Source organism: Hemicordylus capensis, chromosome 6 (assembly GCF_027244095.1).
Source record: "Hemicordylus capensis ecotype Gifberg chromosome 6, rHemCap1.1.pri, whole genome shotgun sequence".
Classification (NCBI taxonomy): Eukaryota; Metazoa; Chordata; class Lepidosauria; order Squamata; family Cordylidae; genus Hemicordylus; species Hemicordylus capensis.
The window spans coordinates 141,266,949-141,284,363 of record NC_069662.1 but is presented as its reverse complement, the minus strand read 5'-3'; the positions used below and the strand labels follow the sequence as shown (position 1 = coordinate 141,284,363).

Genomic DNA, 17,415 nt, shown 5'->3' with positions numbered 1-17,415 from the left:
GAAGGAAGTCTTCTTCCCTTTTATAGCTTCCCTGGCTCTACTTGTTAGCCATGCTAGCGTCCTCCTGAACTTGGTGGTACCGTGCCTCCTTCTTGGTACACATTCCAACTGAGCTTTTATTATTGTGGTTTTAGATAAGTTCCATGCTTTCTGGAGTGATCTGACCCTCCAGACGTTCCCTTTCAGCTTCTTTTTTACCCATCCCCTCATGTTTGAAAAGTTTCCTCTTCTGAAGTCTAACACATCTGTTTGGGACTTCCTTGGAAATGCTCCACTTGCATATAGCTGAATTGGATCACACTATGGTTATTGTTCTCCAGTGGTTCTTCAACTCTGACATCTAGCACCAGGTCCTGGGCATCACTCAGGATTACATCCAAGGTCACCTTCTCTCTGGTTGGTTCTGCAACCAACAGTCCTAAGACACAGTCATTTAGCTTGTCAAGAAATTTGGCCTCAGTACCCACACATGAATTTCCCCAATCTATGTGAAGGTAAAGGTAAAGTGTGCCATCAAGTCAATGTCAACTCCTGGCAACCACAGAGCCCATCGTCATCTTTGGTAGAATACAGGAGGGGTTTACCATTGCCATCTCCCGCGCAGTTTGAGATGATGCCTTTCAGCATCTTCCTATATTGTTGCTGCCCGATATAGGTGTTTCCCATAGACTGGGAAACATACCAGGGGGATTCAAACCAGCAACCTCTGGCTTGCTAGTCAAATCGTTTCCCCGCTGCACCATTAGGAAATGACAACCACACGGCTCTGTGGTCGCCAGGAGTCGAAACTGACTCGATAGCACACTTTACCTTTACCCTTATGTGAGGGTAGTTGAAGTCACCCATTATTATAGCTCTGACTCTCTTTGATGCCTCTCTGATTTGCTTCTCCAACTCCAAGTCACTCTCTGCATTTTGATCCGGAGGGCACATCCCTAGTAACACATTTCTGCCCCCCCTGCCTTTCTGCAGAGTTTGTATCTAGGAATGACAGTGTTCCACTGGTTCTCACTATTCCACCATGTTTCCGTTATGCTGAGATCAGAGCATCAACAATACAAAACAAGGAACATGAGAAAAAAATATAAAAAGCAGGCAAAAGAGACTTACTTTCACTGATTGTTTAAATGCTGGCCAGATCTCACAAGGGAGGGAATTGCATAATCTGGGTCCCAAGAAGGCCCTCTCCTGTGTCCCCACAGACTGAACCTCTGTAGGTTATAAAAACCAGAAAATAGCTTCTGATGATGAACACCGTGTGCAAGCAGGTTCATGTGGGAAAAAGCAGTCCTCCACATAAACAGATCCCCAGCCATTACTGAGATAATTTATGTGAAGCACTTTGAACACTCGGAAATGTGCTATAAAAATTAATATTGCTGTAATAAAGATATGTCATTTTTTATGGTATATTCAGGGTCTGCGGAACTGGGTGGGCTAAAATAAAGAGCAGCCATTTTTAAGAGGGTCAGTTCTTACCATTAGATGTGCATGGTGGTCACTTCAAAATACTGCAAGGGCCAACTTTATGCTCATGACCAGCTGGTTGTATGCAACTTCTGCCATATGAGAGGTTAAGGTTTTTGTATGCCATTTCAGTCGTGGCTGTTCAAGTGGAGGGTACCACATGTGGCTACAGTTAGGGAACTAGCATGTATACGGTTCTCCAACCAATACTACCATGCCCAAATTTTCCATGTATATCGGTATTCTATTAACACAGGCCCTGAGCAACATTGGCCTAGATCAGACCTAACACTAAATCATGGTGGTTTCATGGCCCCAACACTGAACAAAAGAAGGAGAGGAGTTGGTTAGATCCATGTCATCAGTAGCACTGTGCATTGAATCAAGCTTATAAAACGACCCAGTTCGTTGCAGGCCCTAATGGACAAATTCTCATTGGATCAGTTTCAATGAAAAAAATATGTGATGGGGTCCAATCCATCAGGATCTGATACATGGGTATTTGATACACACTGTATCAGATTGGATCAGTTGAGGCCTTACGCACCAGAAGCATGCTGGGCTAATGTTCCTTTATACTCGAAAAAGCTGCTGCCTCAATAGACAACACCAGTGGAGTTCAAAAACCCTGCCTCCCCCCGCCCCGCCAAGCATTCAGACCATAATGCTCTAAGACAGGAAGCATCGATCTGTGGGGGGAAGGCAATTTCCCCCCAGTAATGCACATCAACATCATGAGGAAGCTGCTTTCGCTGGAACATTATGGTCCAGCTGCTGGAGAAGAAGGCAGAGTTTTTAAACTCTGCTGCTATTGCCTAGCAAGGCACAGCTTTTAAAGTAAGCAGGAAAGAAAGAGAGTTCACCACCCAGCTGGCAGATAAACCTCATGATGAATTGCCGTGCATCAACAAACCAATGTACTTGATCAGAATCTGATCCAATCAACTATCGATCACTGAAGCCCCACACAGCCTCAGTGTACCAGCTGCTAAGATGGAGGCCCCAGGCCCCAGCACTGAGTGCAAAATCAGGTAACCAGGAGCTCCTGAAACCTGCACTCCTCAAACTCCCCAGAGAAAATCCTTCTGGAGTTAGATGTGCCCATCCCGCAAGAGTCAAACCCTGCCACACCAGGCTCCTCTAGCTCCTCAGTGCCTGTTTAACAGCTGATGGAGCACATCAAGATGGAAAGTATTAGAAAGATGATAGAGTGTTTGACTCTAGGCCTTGGGACTGCCCCTTTAAGGATGCTCACTCTGCAACAGAGGGGTGGAGCCTGGGTGAAACCACCTAAATTATTAAATTAAATTAAATTAAATTAAATTAAATTAAATTAAATTAAATTAAATTAAATTAAATTAGGCTCATGTTGGAACTGGGAGCCTGCTGGAGCCAGTTGTTAACTTGGAGCTATCGTAGGTTCTGCAAGTTTAACCTGACTATATCCTCCCCAATGCTTTTTAGGGTTTCTGCTCCTGGTCAGGATAGGACAAGTTCAGCATTACATATACAATCCATGGTTCCATCTTGCTTTGATATCCTGGCTTGTTCTATCCATATTTACCCGAATAGAAGACAACCCTGAATTTAAGACAGCCCTTAAAAATATGGGTTAAATATAGGTTACACTATTTACCCAAAAGAAAAAGGACTCTAAATTTAAGACAACCCCCCAATTTCTAACATCAAAGAAATTGGTAAAAACCTAGTCTTGGATTCAGGTAAATACAATAATAAGGGTTAGTCAGCAAACTATAGTCACGTGATTTGTCCTTGAACTGAAAGCAAATGCTTCCGTACTGCTTCTCTGATGTATGAGAGGAGGGAGAACATGTGAGCCTGTTGCTCTCTTGGGATCATTTATGTAGCACTGAATCATGCTTTCCATCTGAACTGGGCCAGTGGTTCTCCCTTATTAAAGAATCTCATGGGGAGGTTTCATCCTCATGCAAGTTACTCAGGTCTCTAATAAGGTGCCAACCACCCCCATGGGTTTCTAACCCATGGGGTACAGGGTTCTGTTGTTTCAGAGGTATTCTGTGTGTGGATTCTATGATAGCTAATGAGAAATCTCATTAGCTATCATAGAATCCACACTCAGAATACCTCTGAAACAACAGAACCCTGTTAGAAACCCATGGGGGTGGTTGGCACCCTATGTGCACTACACTACCACTCGCTCTGGGCCACCCCAGCACCCCCCAAGTGCACTTATGGGGCTGCTGACACCTCAATGCTTCTCTATGGGGAAAACCCTTAAAGACGCGTAAACTTTAACAATTCCCCAAAAATCAGCCCTCTGCCCAAATCCTTTGAAAAAATTCAGGTAGCTCCCTTGACCCTACCTGGCACTATCACCAACCCCACACTGCTCTAGGCCACCCCTTTGCCCCCCGCGTGAAGCTATCCATTTGCTGACACCTCAATGCTTCTCTATGGGGGAAAACCTTAAAGACGCGTAAACTTCAACAATTCCCCAAAAATCAGCCCTTTGCCCAATTCCCCTGAAATTTGGGTGGTAGCCTCCAACCATTGGGCACTACCACCCCACCCCACTATTTTGCCACTGGGGCCCATTTTTCCTTCCCGAATCGATTCGGATTCAGATTCAGATTTAATCCAAATCCGAACTGAATCGGGGTGATTAGGGTGGCCCAGATTTGGGCACAGAACAGATCGGGGGTGATTCAGTTCGGGTCCCGAATCGAATCACCGAAAACCCAAATTGCACACCCCTAGATGGCATACAAATTATTTTTGACCCAAGGTATTCAGACATACTGAAGCCATCCAGAAATTTGAAAGTGAACACCTCAGGTTACAACTATGGTTCACATCTACCCCTTATAGAAAATGGGTAGAAACGCAAACATTAATGTATCCAACATCTCAACCGACCTGTCGGGAATCCAATACAGTCCATTTTACATCTTTATTGAGTGTAGACAAATGTTGTAAATTTCTGAAGTACCGCGGCCACCCAACAGGTGTATTAACATAAAGAAGATGGGTTGCTTAAATTCTTTGATACCATTATTAATTATGACTCCCAAAAATATGCCAAGCAAACTTTCACTGCCAATTCTGGAATGAGTGCTCTTTAATGAATTTTAGAAACACAGTATACTGCCTTGGCCACTCCCCTGAGCTCCATTTTCCAGGGCTACAAGGTTAGATACCAACTAACCAAGGCAAGATGAAGTATTCAAGGAAACATAAAAAATTTTTTGCAAGTCAACTTTTTAGCTAACAAACAGGCACTAACTTTCACTCAACCTGTGTGGGTTCATAAGCAACAAAGGTTACATTTTGTTTCCACTTTTCAGTCTAAATTTTGGGATGCACTGTGCTATTTTATCTCCTTTGTTCAAAAAGACAAAAAAAAATCCCTTCTTGACCTTAGCAAAATTCTCATTTTCCGTTAACAAGCCCTCTTTGCTTTATTTTTAATCATCTACCATAAACAGTGTTGCTTCAGCCATAAGCTGAACTCTTTCCCACATAATAAGCTAACTTTTCTACCCTGTAAAACTTAGATAAATAACTACTTCAGAATGCCAGCCAACAAACTTTTCATCATGGGTTACTCATCCCCTGAACAATGTTGTCTTTTAAAGGGAGTGAACCACATTAAAGAATGAAGCATCAAAGGGATTCAGTACTTTTTAAGGAAAGTGAACTTTTATTAAATCAAATAGTTTACCTTTTCTTTAAAAACAAATCAAAAGGTTTTTGTTTTGTTTTTTAAATGTAACCTTTAAATTAGATGCTAAAGGCAACTATTTAGTACAATGGCTCTATGGTACAGCTATTTACAATACATTTATTTCCCTGGTTCTAAATCCAAAGTTCTAAACAGGTCACATGACAACAGATGGGGCTTCTTTACCCCTCTCCCTCCAAACATACAAAGCAGATATTTCTTGCCTTTTTTATATATTGACACAGAGCACTTACCTCTTGAGATCTGTTCACACAGCAGCTACACAGAGGAAATTATTTGAAGTAAGTATTTGAAGTTCTGCATTGGAATCTGTTTCACTAAGTCAGGGGTTCCCAACCTGCGGCACTCCAGATTGATTGCCAATTTATTGTGGCTGGGGATGATGGGAGTTGTAGTTCAGCAACATCTGGGAGTACCACAGGTTTGGAACCCCTGCACAATGCAAATAGAAGGGCATAAATGGTTAGGGCTTACAGCAAAAAATAAATAAATAAATAAATAAATAAATGCCTCAGTGACAGCGGCATCATTATTTATTTATTTATCTATCATAGTTTTATACTTGCGTATAAAACTTGCATCTCTGGGTGGTTTATTCGGGGGGACATGACTGAATTAAAATATCAAAAGGTGAGACTGTGGGTCCAAGATCTTCTAAGCAATGTCCCTGCTCTATGATGCCAGCTAACTTTCTTTCAATCTCTCCTCAAAAACCACATTTCCTGTAAAATTAGGGGGTGGCCCATGGGTACAGGCTCCCAATGAATGACTTTGAACCTGATGAATCTCATGAATGACTGATGAATCTCATCAGTCATCTCCTTCCTCCATGACCTCTTCCAGAAAGGAAGTGCAGCAGTGGAGGCACCTGCATAGAACATGGGAGAGAGCTCCTGGTCTCACCTGGCTCTCTGCTGCTTCCACCTTCATAGGTAAAGTAAAGTGTGCTGTCGAGTCGGTGCCGACTCCTGGTGACCACAGATCCCTGTGGTTGTCTTTGGTAGAATACAGGAGGGGTTTACCATTGCCATCTCCCATGCAGTATGAGATGATGCCTTTCAGCATTTTCCTATATAGCTGCTGCCCGATATAGGTGTTCCCCATAGTCTGGAGAACATATCAGCAAGGACTGAATTTAAATATCAAAAGGCGAGACTGTGGGGCCAAGATCTTTTAAGCAATGCCCCTGCTCTATGATGCCACCTAATTTTCTTTCAATCTCTCCTCAAAAACCACCTTTCCTGCAAAATCTTTAGTATAACCACATAGTCCTCCATACTCTGTTGTAACATGGCCTAAGCACATGAACGTGACATCATTGAACATTATTCACAAAGTGTAGTTATGAATATGTAGTTATAAATACACTTAATTGTTCTTCCTCTGCTGTCTCCTTTATGTCTGTTTTTATACTGTGCGCACTTCAGGTCAGGGACCTATCTTTTCATTCTTTGTACAACACCATGCACACAGATGGTGCTACATAAATAACAGTAATGCATCCCCATGATTCTTTGTTTCCTTGGTTCTTTGTTTCATACTACCTTTACTTTTTCTCCAGAGCCCACTCCAACCTTGCTACAGCCCTGCATTCACTCACTGTAAATGGGTTGTGTGCACAGGGCTTGAGTGTTGCCAGAAGTGGTAAAGAGCAGAAGAATGATGTTGCACTGGGGACACACAACTTCAGGCCAATGATTGCTTTGTCATATATTGATCCCTTGTTGCATTCAAAGTGTGTTAATGCGGAATGTCTGCAACTATTACTCCAGTACCAAGAATGACTAAATGGAGGAAGAGAGATAAATCCATGGCACTTCTTTAAAGAGCTATTAAAGGATAGGTCCTATCCAGATTCATGAGCTGTCCATGCTCCCAGTTTTTGATTATGTGCGAGTTACAACCTAGGTAGGAAGAGGGGTAAGTGATCGTGTGGGAGGCAGGCACAGGCTTCGACAACATTTCCTCCCCCCTTAGGAAATTTGCTATGTAAAAGTGGTTGGTAGGACGATGCCATCAGAGTCTGCACCAGCCTCCCACACAATCACGTCTCCCTCCTCCTACTTAGGTTGTAGTTCACACACGATCACGGGAGCATGCACAGCTCTCGAAGCTGGGTGGGGGACTTGTCCTACCTAGTTCATGGCTGTAGGAACTATTTAGCATTATATGTTTACCTGTGCTAATCATGGTTAATGCTTTTTAGGTTCTCTTTTAACCAGGGTTTTGAACCCTGGTTTCAAACTCTTGTTAAAAGGAGAATCCAAATTAGGATTAACCAAGGTTATTGTCAGTATACATTATTATTATTTATTATTTTATTATTATTTATCAAATTTGTACACCACCACAAACATTTGTCTCTGGGTGGTTTACAATAGCATAAAACCAGTTAAAACATATACAAAAAACTTAAAACAATTTAACAATTTAAAAATAAACCAGAGATCAAAATCCAACAAATTTAGGAAGCTGAGAAAGCTTGGGCAAAAAGATGGGTTTTCAGGTATTTTTTGAAAAATGCCAGAGATGGGGAGGATCATATCTCAGCAGGGAGTGCATTCCACAATCTTGGGGCAGCAGCCAAGAAGGCCCATCTCTGTGTAGCTACCAAACGAGTTGGTGGTACTGGAGACGGACCTCCTCAGATGACCTCAATGGGCAGTGGGGCTCGTAGTGAAGAAGACGCTCTCTTAGATACCCAGGGCCTAAGCCGTTTAGGGCTTTATAGGTTATAACTAGCACTTTGAATTTTGTCCGGAAGCCTATTGGCAGCCAGTGTAGCTCCATCAGTAAAGGAGTGACATAGTCTCTCCGAGATGACCCAGAGACCAACCTGGCTGCCGCACTCTGAACTAACTAAAGTTTCCAGACTACGTACAAAGGCAGCCCCACGTAGAGCGCATTACAAAAGTCAAGTCTGGAGGTTACCAAGAGATGTACCACTGTTTTGAGGTCACTGATCTCGAGAAACGGGCGCAGCTGGCTTATCAGCCAGAGCTGATAAAAAGCACCCCTGGCCACCGTCTCAACCTGAGAAACCAGGGAGAGATGTGAATCCAGAAGTACTCCCAGACTGCAAACCTCTTCCTTTTGGGGAAGTGTGACCCCATCTAGAACAGGTTGATCAAAATCGTCTCTAGAGTTCTGACACCGCACAATAAGTACCTCCGTCTTATCTGGATTCAGCTTCAGTTTATTCTCCCTCATCCAGCCCATTACTGCTTCCAGGCAGGCATTTAGGGAGGATATGCCAACTCCTGAAGAAGTTGACATGGAGATGTAGATCTGGGTGTCATCAGCATACTGGTAACACTCAGCTCCAAATCCCCTGATGATCTCTCCCAGCGGTTTCATGTAGATGTTAAAAAGCATTGGAGAAAGTACAGAGCCTTGAGGGACACCATACTTAAGCTCAGATTTTGAAGAGCAACAGTCTCCAATCAACACCATCTGGAATCTATCTGAGAGGTAGGAGCGGAACCACTGTAAAACACTGCCTCCCACCCCCAACACCCTCAGACGTTCCAGAAGGATACTATGGTCAATAGTATCGGAAGCCACCAAGAGATCCAAAAGGACCAACGGAGTCACACTTTCTCTGTCAATTCCCAATTGCAGATCATCCACCAGGCCGACCAAGGCAGTCTCCACCCCATAACCCAACTGAAAACCAGTTTGAAATGGGTCTAGATAATCAGTTTCCTCCTGACCGCCTGGAACTGAGAGGCCACCACCCTCTCAATTACCTTGCCCAGCCACGGGAGGTTGGAAACAGGCCTATAATTGCTCAACTCTGAGGGATCTAATGTAGGCTTCTTTAAAAGAGGTCTAATGATTGCCTTCTTGAGGCATCCTGCCCTCCCTCAGAGAAGCATTTATGATTTCCACCAGGCCTCCTAGATTGAACAAGAGTATATAGTTCTATTCCAGCTAGATAGTACAAGCCATATTGGACAAGGGTCAAGAGAACAAGTGGTAGGCCTCACTGCTCCAAGCAGCTTGTCCACATCCTCAGGAGTCACAAACTGAAACCGATCCAGTCGAAACACATAAGAGGAGTTGTTGGGCACCTCCAGCTCAAACATCAGATTAATTGTGGAGTCTCCATCCAGGTTGGCCCAAATCCGAGAGATTTTATCTGCAAAAAACTCTTTAAACACATCGCAGTGGGTAACTGATGACTCCAAATTCTGGTTCAAGGGAGCAGGGGCAGATACTAGTCCCCTCACAACCCTGAACAATTCCACTGGACGTGAACTTGCAGAGGCAATATGGGCAGAAAAGAACTGCCTCTTTGCCGCATGTACTGCCTGAGCATAGATCTTTAGATGTGCTCTATGTCGCAATCTGTCTGATTCAAGTCGAGTCTTTCTCCACTTGCACTCCAGTCGCCTACTTTGCCGTTTCAGCCCACGTAGATCTTCCTTATACCAAGGGGCCAATTTTGAAGCGGGTTGGAGCGGTCGCTTGGGAGCAATCGTGTCTACTGCCCTGGTGAGCAAGTTGTTCCAATTCTCAACCAGGGCATCAACAGGATCACTGGCAAAGCCAACAATGAATCCCTCCAAGGCTTCTTGGAATCTTAGTGGATCCAATAACCTCTTCGGGTGGACCATTCTAATGGGCCCTTCGCCACCTTTAATCTTACTACCTACCCTGAAGAAGTCAGGCCTTGGCAACCAGAATGTTACACTGCCAAACTCTTCCTATTAGACAAAATGACAATAAACCATGCTTAAGGCAAATGAAGACAAGAAAGTAGAATTAATGCTGAACTGGGGATGGAGAATGAAAGTGTGTTCCTGCAACTGTCTCTCAGTCTGCAAACCATTGATTACAGGGAGCCAGCATTACATCTGCACCAGATCCATGATTATTAGACAGCACCACTCTAAAACACACACTCAAGAGTTCAGCTACGTCCATGTATGATGATTGCATTAGTGCAATACATTAGACATCATGCAACTCTGCTAACAAAACTGTACATTGAAGAAGTAGATCTTTAATCTTACTACCTACCCTGAAGAAGTCAGGCCTTGGCAACCAGAACGTTACACTCCCGAACTCTTCCTATAAGACAGCACCTCTCAATCCCACAAAATGCTGAAGAAGCTGGCTGAGATCCCGGAAAGCGATCGAGCCTTTGCTTGGATAAGTACCTCAAGCTGAAGCCCAAATTTATATTCATAGAATAACAACTGTCCTTCGAAATTAAACCATGTGCTGAAGTGCACAGCAGTTAGTACAAAGCAGAATGACTGAGAATTACTAGAAGGATCTGGGGGAAAGAAAATTGCTGAAGACAACTCATTCAAAGCCTAAAACTTTGAACAAGCTGTCTATTTGCCAGAAACTATTAAAGGGCAGATAGATAGATAGATAGATAGATAGATAGATAGATAGATAGATAGATAGATAGACAGATAGACAGACAAACAAAACAAAGAGTGCACAAATAGAAAATAGTTGCTATTAAGTGGGGATACAGCATTCCTAGTTCATGCTTACACCAAGGAATGCATGTGGTGTAATAATTGATGCAGATTTATTATGAGTTGCAGTTATTATTATGGAAAATGAGCAGGGGGGCAGAAAAAGCTGCTCAGCATACTCTGCATACGAAATAAATGGTAAGGGAGCAATATACATACAGTGGACTGGGTCCAGAAAATCCTGTTGGCACTGGGTGCCCACCAAATGAACCTTGTCAGAGAACAGTGCCTCAGGGGCAGCTTTCAACAGCTAGGCAGACCGGTACAGGAATCGGTGGACTTTAGATAGCTTGGTCCCAGGTCATAAAGAACTTGAAAGCACTTTGAATTTGATCCAGAAGCAAACTGGCAGCATTTGGGGCCAGCTGGAACGTCTGTAGTTGATTCCCCAAGTAATCAATCCAAAATATTACTCAAATAAGTAGCTCAGACTACTTAATACCCTGGAATAAATTAAGAAAAGATATGTAGAACCATTTAGTTTTTTATATATATATATATATATATATACACACACACACACACACACACACACACACATACTAGCAGACTCTTGCATAACTTACAAATCAATCAAGGACTATGATTTTCAAAGCATTCTCTTCTGCTGAGTTGTGAAGTTATAATACTTTTTTTCATGCAGACATAAACTGAACTCAAAAAGCACTAACATTATTTAGTCTATAAGAAGCCATCTGTGTGCTGATCAAGTCTTCCAGCCATGACAAAGCTGTGCCAGCCATACAGTCAGTTTTCACCAAATGCACAAATCTGGTCCACAAACTTATAACTCTAACTCCCAATGACTTTGTCTTGAAGCTTTTGCCATCACAACTCCTTAAGACGGATGATATTGGCATTTTATTTGTTATACTTCCAAGGGGACAGACTAAGGAAGAACAATGTTTGATAGGGGTGTACTCGAAATATGATTCGGCATCTGAATCGCAGTACAATCCTTTTAAAATGGAAGACTTCCACAGCCCCTTTAAAACAGAGGAGAGCAGGTCCACGTCATGGCCCAGACCTCTGAGTCAGTAGAGTCAGAGGAGGAGAGCTGGTCTTGTGGTAGCAAGCATGACTTGTCCCCATAGCTAAGCAGGGTCTGCCCCAGTTGCATCTGAACAGGAGACTTGATGTGTGAGCACTGCAAGATCTTCCCCTCAGGGGATGAAGCTGCTCTGGGAAGCGCAGAAGGTTTCAAGTTCCCTCCCTGGCTTCTCCAAGATAGGGCTGAGAGAAATTCCTGCCTGCAACCTTGAAGAAGCCGCTGCCAGTCTGTGAAGACAATACTGAGCTAGATAGACCAATGGTCTGACTCAGTATATGGCAGTTTCCTATGTTCCTATGAGGAGTGGGAGGACTTGGGTGGGAGTACAGGCTCAGAGGCAAAGCAGCAGGATTTGGCTGTGAGAACAGACTCTGGAGCTGAGCTAGGACAGCAGCAGACAGAGCAATCTGAACAGCTGGCAGAGATGAGGGCTGAGGAGACTGATCAGGAGGAAGCTAGAATTTCACCTGTGTTAAGACATCTCAAGAGAAAGGCTCAGTGGGAGACACACAGGGGCAAGATCTCACAGGACAGGCTATAGAAATGCTGAGTCAGGAAAGCCTGATTGGCTGCCAGTTATCTCGAGCCCTATATCAAGCCGACGTGGTTTCTAAGTCAACACTGTCAGCAACTTTGCCTTTTGCAGACAGTGTCCTTGTATTTGTACTTTCTCAGTCTTCCTTGTTTCAGCCTGCCCTTGTTCTGCTCTTCCTTGCTCCATTATTTCAGTTACTGTAGAGGGGGGGTACCTAGTTTAGTTTCAAGGGACTTTCTTTTGTTTATAATACTTTATCTTGAGAGTCATTCTTCGCTTTCGTTCATGCAGCAAAGATGCTTTTCTTAGCTGCAGAACTTTATTTTGACTTCCACAAGTAGAGCTGAAGGGATCGTAAATCCGGTCGGGTCAGCCGTGCCAACAGATTTACGAAAGTCCATCCCTGCTCCTCCTGCACTTGCTGCACTCACAGTGCTTCCCCCCCGCCAGTTATTAGAACACACCAGCAGCACTCTCCCCTAGCTGCCCCGCATGGTAATGGCACACAAATGGCCTCCATGCATTTGTGCATGCATGGAGGCCATTCGCATGTCGGTGCCGCACGGGGGCAGCTGGGGGAGAGTGCTGCCGGAGTGCGCTGATAGCTTGAAGGAGTGCCGTGAGTACGAAAATGATAGCAAGCACAGGAGGAACAGGGATGAACCTGCTCTCCTCTGTGTTAAAGGGACTGTGGGAGCTCTCAGTTTTAAAGGGATTGTGCTGCGATTCGGATGCCGAATCGTGCTTCGGGACACCCCTAATGTTTGGTGAACAGCAACACCAGATTTAGTCAATTCACCACCATCATAAGCAGTGTTCCCTCTAAGAGGGATTCTCAGATGTTGTTGACTACAACTCCCATAATCCCCAAAAGCCACTGCAGCTGGGGATTCTGGGAGTAGTAGTCAACAACATCTGGGAATCCCTCTTAGAGCGAACAGTCGGAGGGCTATAAGCCACCTCCAGCCTCAAAGGCAGGGTGCCTCTGAGTACCAGTTGCAGGGGAGTAACAGCAGGAGAAGGGGCATGCCCTCAACTCCTGCCTGTAGGCTTCCAGCGGCATCTGGTGGGCCACTGTGTGAATGAGGATGCTGGACTAGATGGGCCTTGGGCCTGATCCAGCAGGGCTCTTAACCCTGGCTTACATGGCTTCTGCTGCCACGGCACTCTGGGTACTGTGTCAGAAGCAGCAATGTGCATATTCTTTGCCCATGCAATTAGGGTGGATTATATGTTTACCTGCCATACTGCAGACACACAAATTAAGCAGCTTCAGATCAGTGGTCCTTCTAGTTCAGAATTATACTGGCACAGTTCTGACAGTATGGTTAATATGAGGAGTGTTTTCTACATTCTACCATTATAAGCCCTGAATATTCTATTGTTTATAAAATCAAATGTATCCACCCAATCCCTCTGAATTCTTTCTACCGAGTCAGACCATTGGTCCATCTATCTCAATATCCCAACCAAGGGATATTTCCAATATCCCTTGGTTGGGCAAGGTGATTGAGAGGGTGGTGGCTGATCAGCTTCAGGCGGTTTTGGAGGAAACTGATTATCTAGACGCAGTTCAAACTGGCTTTACAGCTGGCTATGGAATTGAGATGGCCTTGGTCGGCCTGATGGATGACCCCTACCGAGGAATTGACAGAGACAGTGTGACTCTGTTTGTTCTTTTGGATCTCTCAGTGGCATTCGATACTATTGACTATGGTATCCTTCTGGATCGCCTGGGGGAGTTTGGGATAGGGGGCACTGCTTTGCAGTGGTTCTGCTCCTATCTCTCAGGCAGATTCCAGATGGTGGAGCTTGATGACACAGTTGCTCCTCAAAACAGGAGGTGTTATATGGAGTCCCTCAGGGCTCCATTCTGTCACCAATGTTTTTTAATATCTACATGGAACCACTGGGTTAGGTCATCAGGAGGTTTGGTGCTGGGTGTTACAAGTATGCTAATGACACTCAAATCTACTTCTCTTTTTCATCTGTATCATTAGGAAATGGCGTTCATTCCCTAAATGCCTGCCTACAGGCAGTAATGGGCTGGATGGGGGATAATAAACTGAAACTGAATCCAAGCAAGACGGAGGTCCTCATTGTAGGGGTTCTGAATCTGAGGGATGAGTTAGATCCTCCTGTGCTGGATGGGGTTACACTCCCCTGCAAGGAGAAGGTATGCAGTTTGGGAGTACTCCTGGACTAGGCCTCACCCTAGAATCTCAGGTGGAGGCTATGGCCAGAGTACTTTATATCAGCTTCGGCTGATTCGATAGCTGCGTCCATTCCTTGAAGAGGACAACCTCAAAACAGTGGTGCACCAGCTGGAAACCTCCAGGCTTGACTATTGCAATGCACTCTACATGGGGTTGCCTTTGTACATAGTTTGGAAACTTCAGTTAGTTCAAAATGCGGCAGCCAGACTGGTCTCTGGAGCAATGCAGAGAGACCATATTATGACTATTTTGAAACAGTTGCACTGGCTGCTGATATGTTTCCAGGCAAAATACAAAGTCCTGGTTATTACCTTTAAAACCCTGAATGGCTTTGGTCCAGGTTATCTTATAGAGCGCCTTCTTCTTCATGATCCTCACTGCACGTTAAGGTCATCTGAGGAGGTCCATCTCCAGCTGCCACTGGTGTGTCTGGTGGTGACTCAGAGGCAGTCCTGCTCTGTAGCAGCTCCCAGGCTGTGGAATGCACTCCCAGCAGAAATCCATAATTCATTCATTCACATTACTGTCCTTCAGGAGAGCCCTTAAAACCTACCTGTTTGGCCTGGCCTTCCAGAGATTTTAAACTGTTGTAAACAGCATTCCCTCTAACAGGGAATTCCAGTTGTTGTTGACTACAACTCCCAGCATCCCCAGCTGTGATGGCCTTCGGCTAGGAATTGTGGGAGTTGTAGTCAACAACATCTGGAATTCCCTGTTAGAGGGAACACTGTTTGTAAATGGTTTTAATGTTGTAGCCTGATTTTTCGGGGTTTAAAAAATGTTTTGAATGTTTTAACTGTTATTATTTTATGGTGTTTTACAACTTCTGTTTTTAACTGCTAATTGATTTTAATTGTTTTGTTTTAATGTAAACCGCCCTGAGCCATTTTTGGAAGGGCGGTATAGAAATCGAATGAATGAATGAATGAACAAATAAATACATACATACAGTCTACACTGAGTGGTAGCAGTCCACTCTGGAAATGCCAGGGATTGAACCTGGGACCTTCTCTGTGCAAAGCAGATGCTCTTCCACTGAGCTTGGGTTATGCAACTATGAAACCTGACCTAATAGAACAGTTGTAAGCCACACTCAAACACAGGAATATGGAAAGCTGACTGAGACAAACTATTTGGTCCATCTAGCTCAGTATTGTCTAATTTGACCGGCAGTGGCTTGCCAAGATTTCAGGCGGGTTTCCAAGAATTCAGGTGTGAATTCTCATTCTATCATAGCAAATGAGATTTTTTTCAATTAGACAACTCTCATGACCCCACTTTCACTTTTTCACACTCTCAATTACTATGAATATGAGGAAGTAATCAATTTAGCACACTTCACCTTATGAAGACAAACCTCAGAATTCACCAAAATTCACCCCTCTGCCCAATCACTCTGAAACTGGGGACGGGTGGTAGCCTCCACCCATTAGGCAATATCTACCAGCCCACCCCACTCCTTTGGGGCAGATCCACTTTCTGCCCCCAATCTGCCCCAAAGACACCAAAACTTCAAATATTCCCAAAAAATCAGGCCTCTGCCCAATCCCCCTGAAATTGGGGTGGTAGCCTCCACCCATTAGGCACTACCACCCCACCCCACTATTCTGCCCCAGTCCCCACTTTCTGCCCCAATCTGCCCCAATCTGCCCCAAAGACATGAAAACTTCAGAAATTCCCCAAAAATCAGCCCTTTGCCCAATCCCCCTGAAATTGGGGTGGTAGCCTGCACCCATTAGGCACTACCATACCACCCCACTCTTTTTGCCCAGATCCCATACTATGCCCCCGAACTGCCCCAAAGTCTCTAAAATTTCAAAAATTCCCCAAAACTCAGCCCTTTGCCCAATTCCCCTGAAATTGGGGTGGTAGACTCCACCCATTGGGCACTACCACCCCACCCCAAAATTTTGCCCCTGGGCCCCTTTTTTACCCCCTAATCTATTCAGATTCAGATTAAATCCGAATTTGAACCGAATCAAGGGTGATTCGGGTGGCCCATATTCGGGCACAAAACAGAACAGGGGTGATTCAGTTCGGGTCCCGAACCGAATCACCGAATTCCCGAATTGCACACCCCTAGTCTGCATTCTGATGAGTGACTATATATGAGCGCTGTAAGATATTCCCCTTTGGGATTTCGGCTGTCAATTTACTAAGTCACTAAAACTTTAAAAAGTCACTAAAACTTAAAAAAAATCCCCCCAAATCAACCATGAACTGAATCACCCGAATTTTTCGTGCCCGAAATTCAGGTGATTCGGCTCGGGCCCGAAAAACATCGGGGGACATCGGGGGTGATTCGGTTCGGCCCCGAATCACCCGAAATTGCTCGTTTCGGGCACAGATCGTTCTGTGCCCGAAATTTTTTGCACATCCCTAATGCAGACAAGGCTGGACTCTGCTTAGCACATGGGGCAGTTCATGCTTGCTGCTGCAAGACCAGCCTCCCTGAGCACACTCATCCTCAGAGCAGCATACATGAAGTCAGCAGAGGCCATGTGCAAACTGGATCACAGAGAAATAAAATATGCCTTTCTTGCAAGTGAATGCGCCATCTTCGCCTATATGGCAGCAGCACTGAGAACTATGAAATCACATCAGAATCATGACCAGGTATCTGGATATTATATTCTCTGCAGTTTACCTAGAAGTGAAATAGTTTGTCGATGGAGCAAATGGTTTCACACAGCCATCAGTCCCTTGCATCTCAAACACTGTCCCAAAGATTTATAGCACATGCAGAGTCATGCACTTCAGAAGAGTTAGGCAGGCATGTTGTTGGTCCTGAGAGCCCAATTACAAGCAAAGGGATTCAAGTCTGCAATAAAATAACTGATCCTATGCTTAGAGACAGAATTTATGAGCATCTTATACCATAAAACACAAGCAGCCACTCTTGCTTTGAACTGCCCTCAGGAATG

At 44.4% G+C, this 17,415-nt stretch overlaps 1 protein-coding gene across 3 annotated transcripts in view; it reads right to left on the bottom strand.

Annotated features, from left to right (window-relative positions):
* Positions 1–17,415, bottom strand: part of KIAA1217 (KIAA1217 ortholog) — a 576,411-nt gene that overhangs the window by 447,802 nt on the left and 111,194 nt on the right. The window lies entirely within an intron of this gene.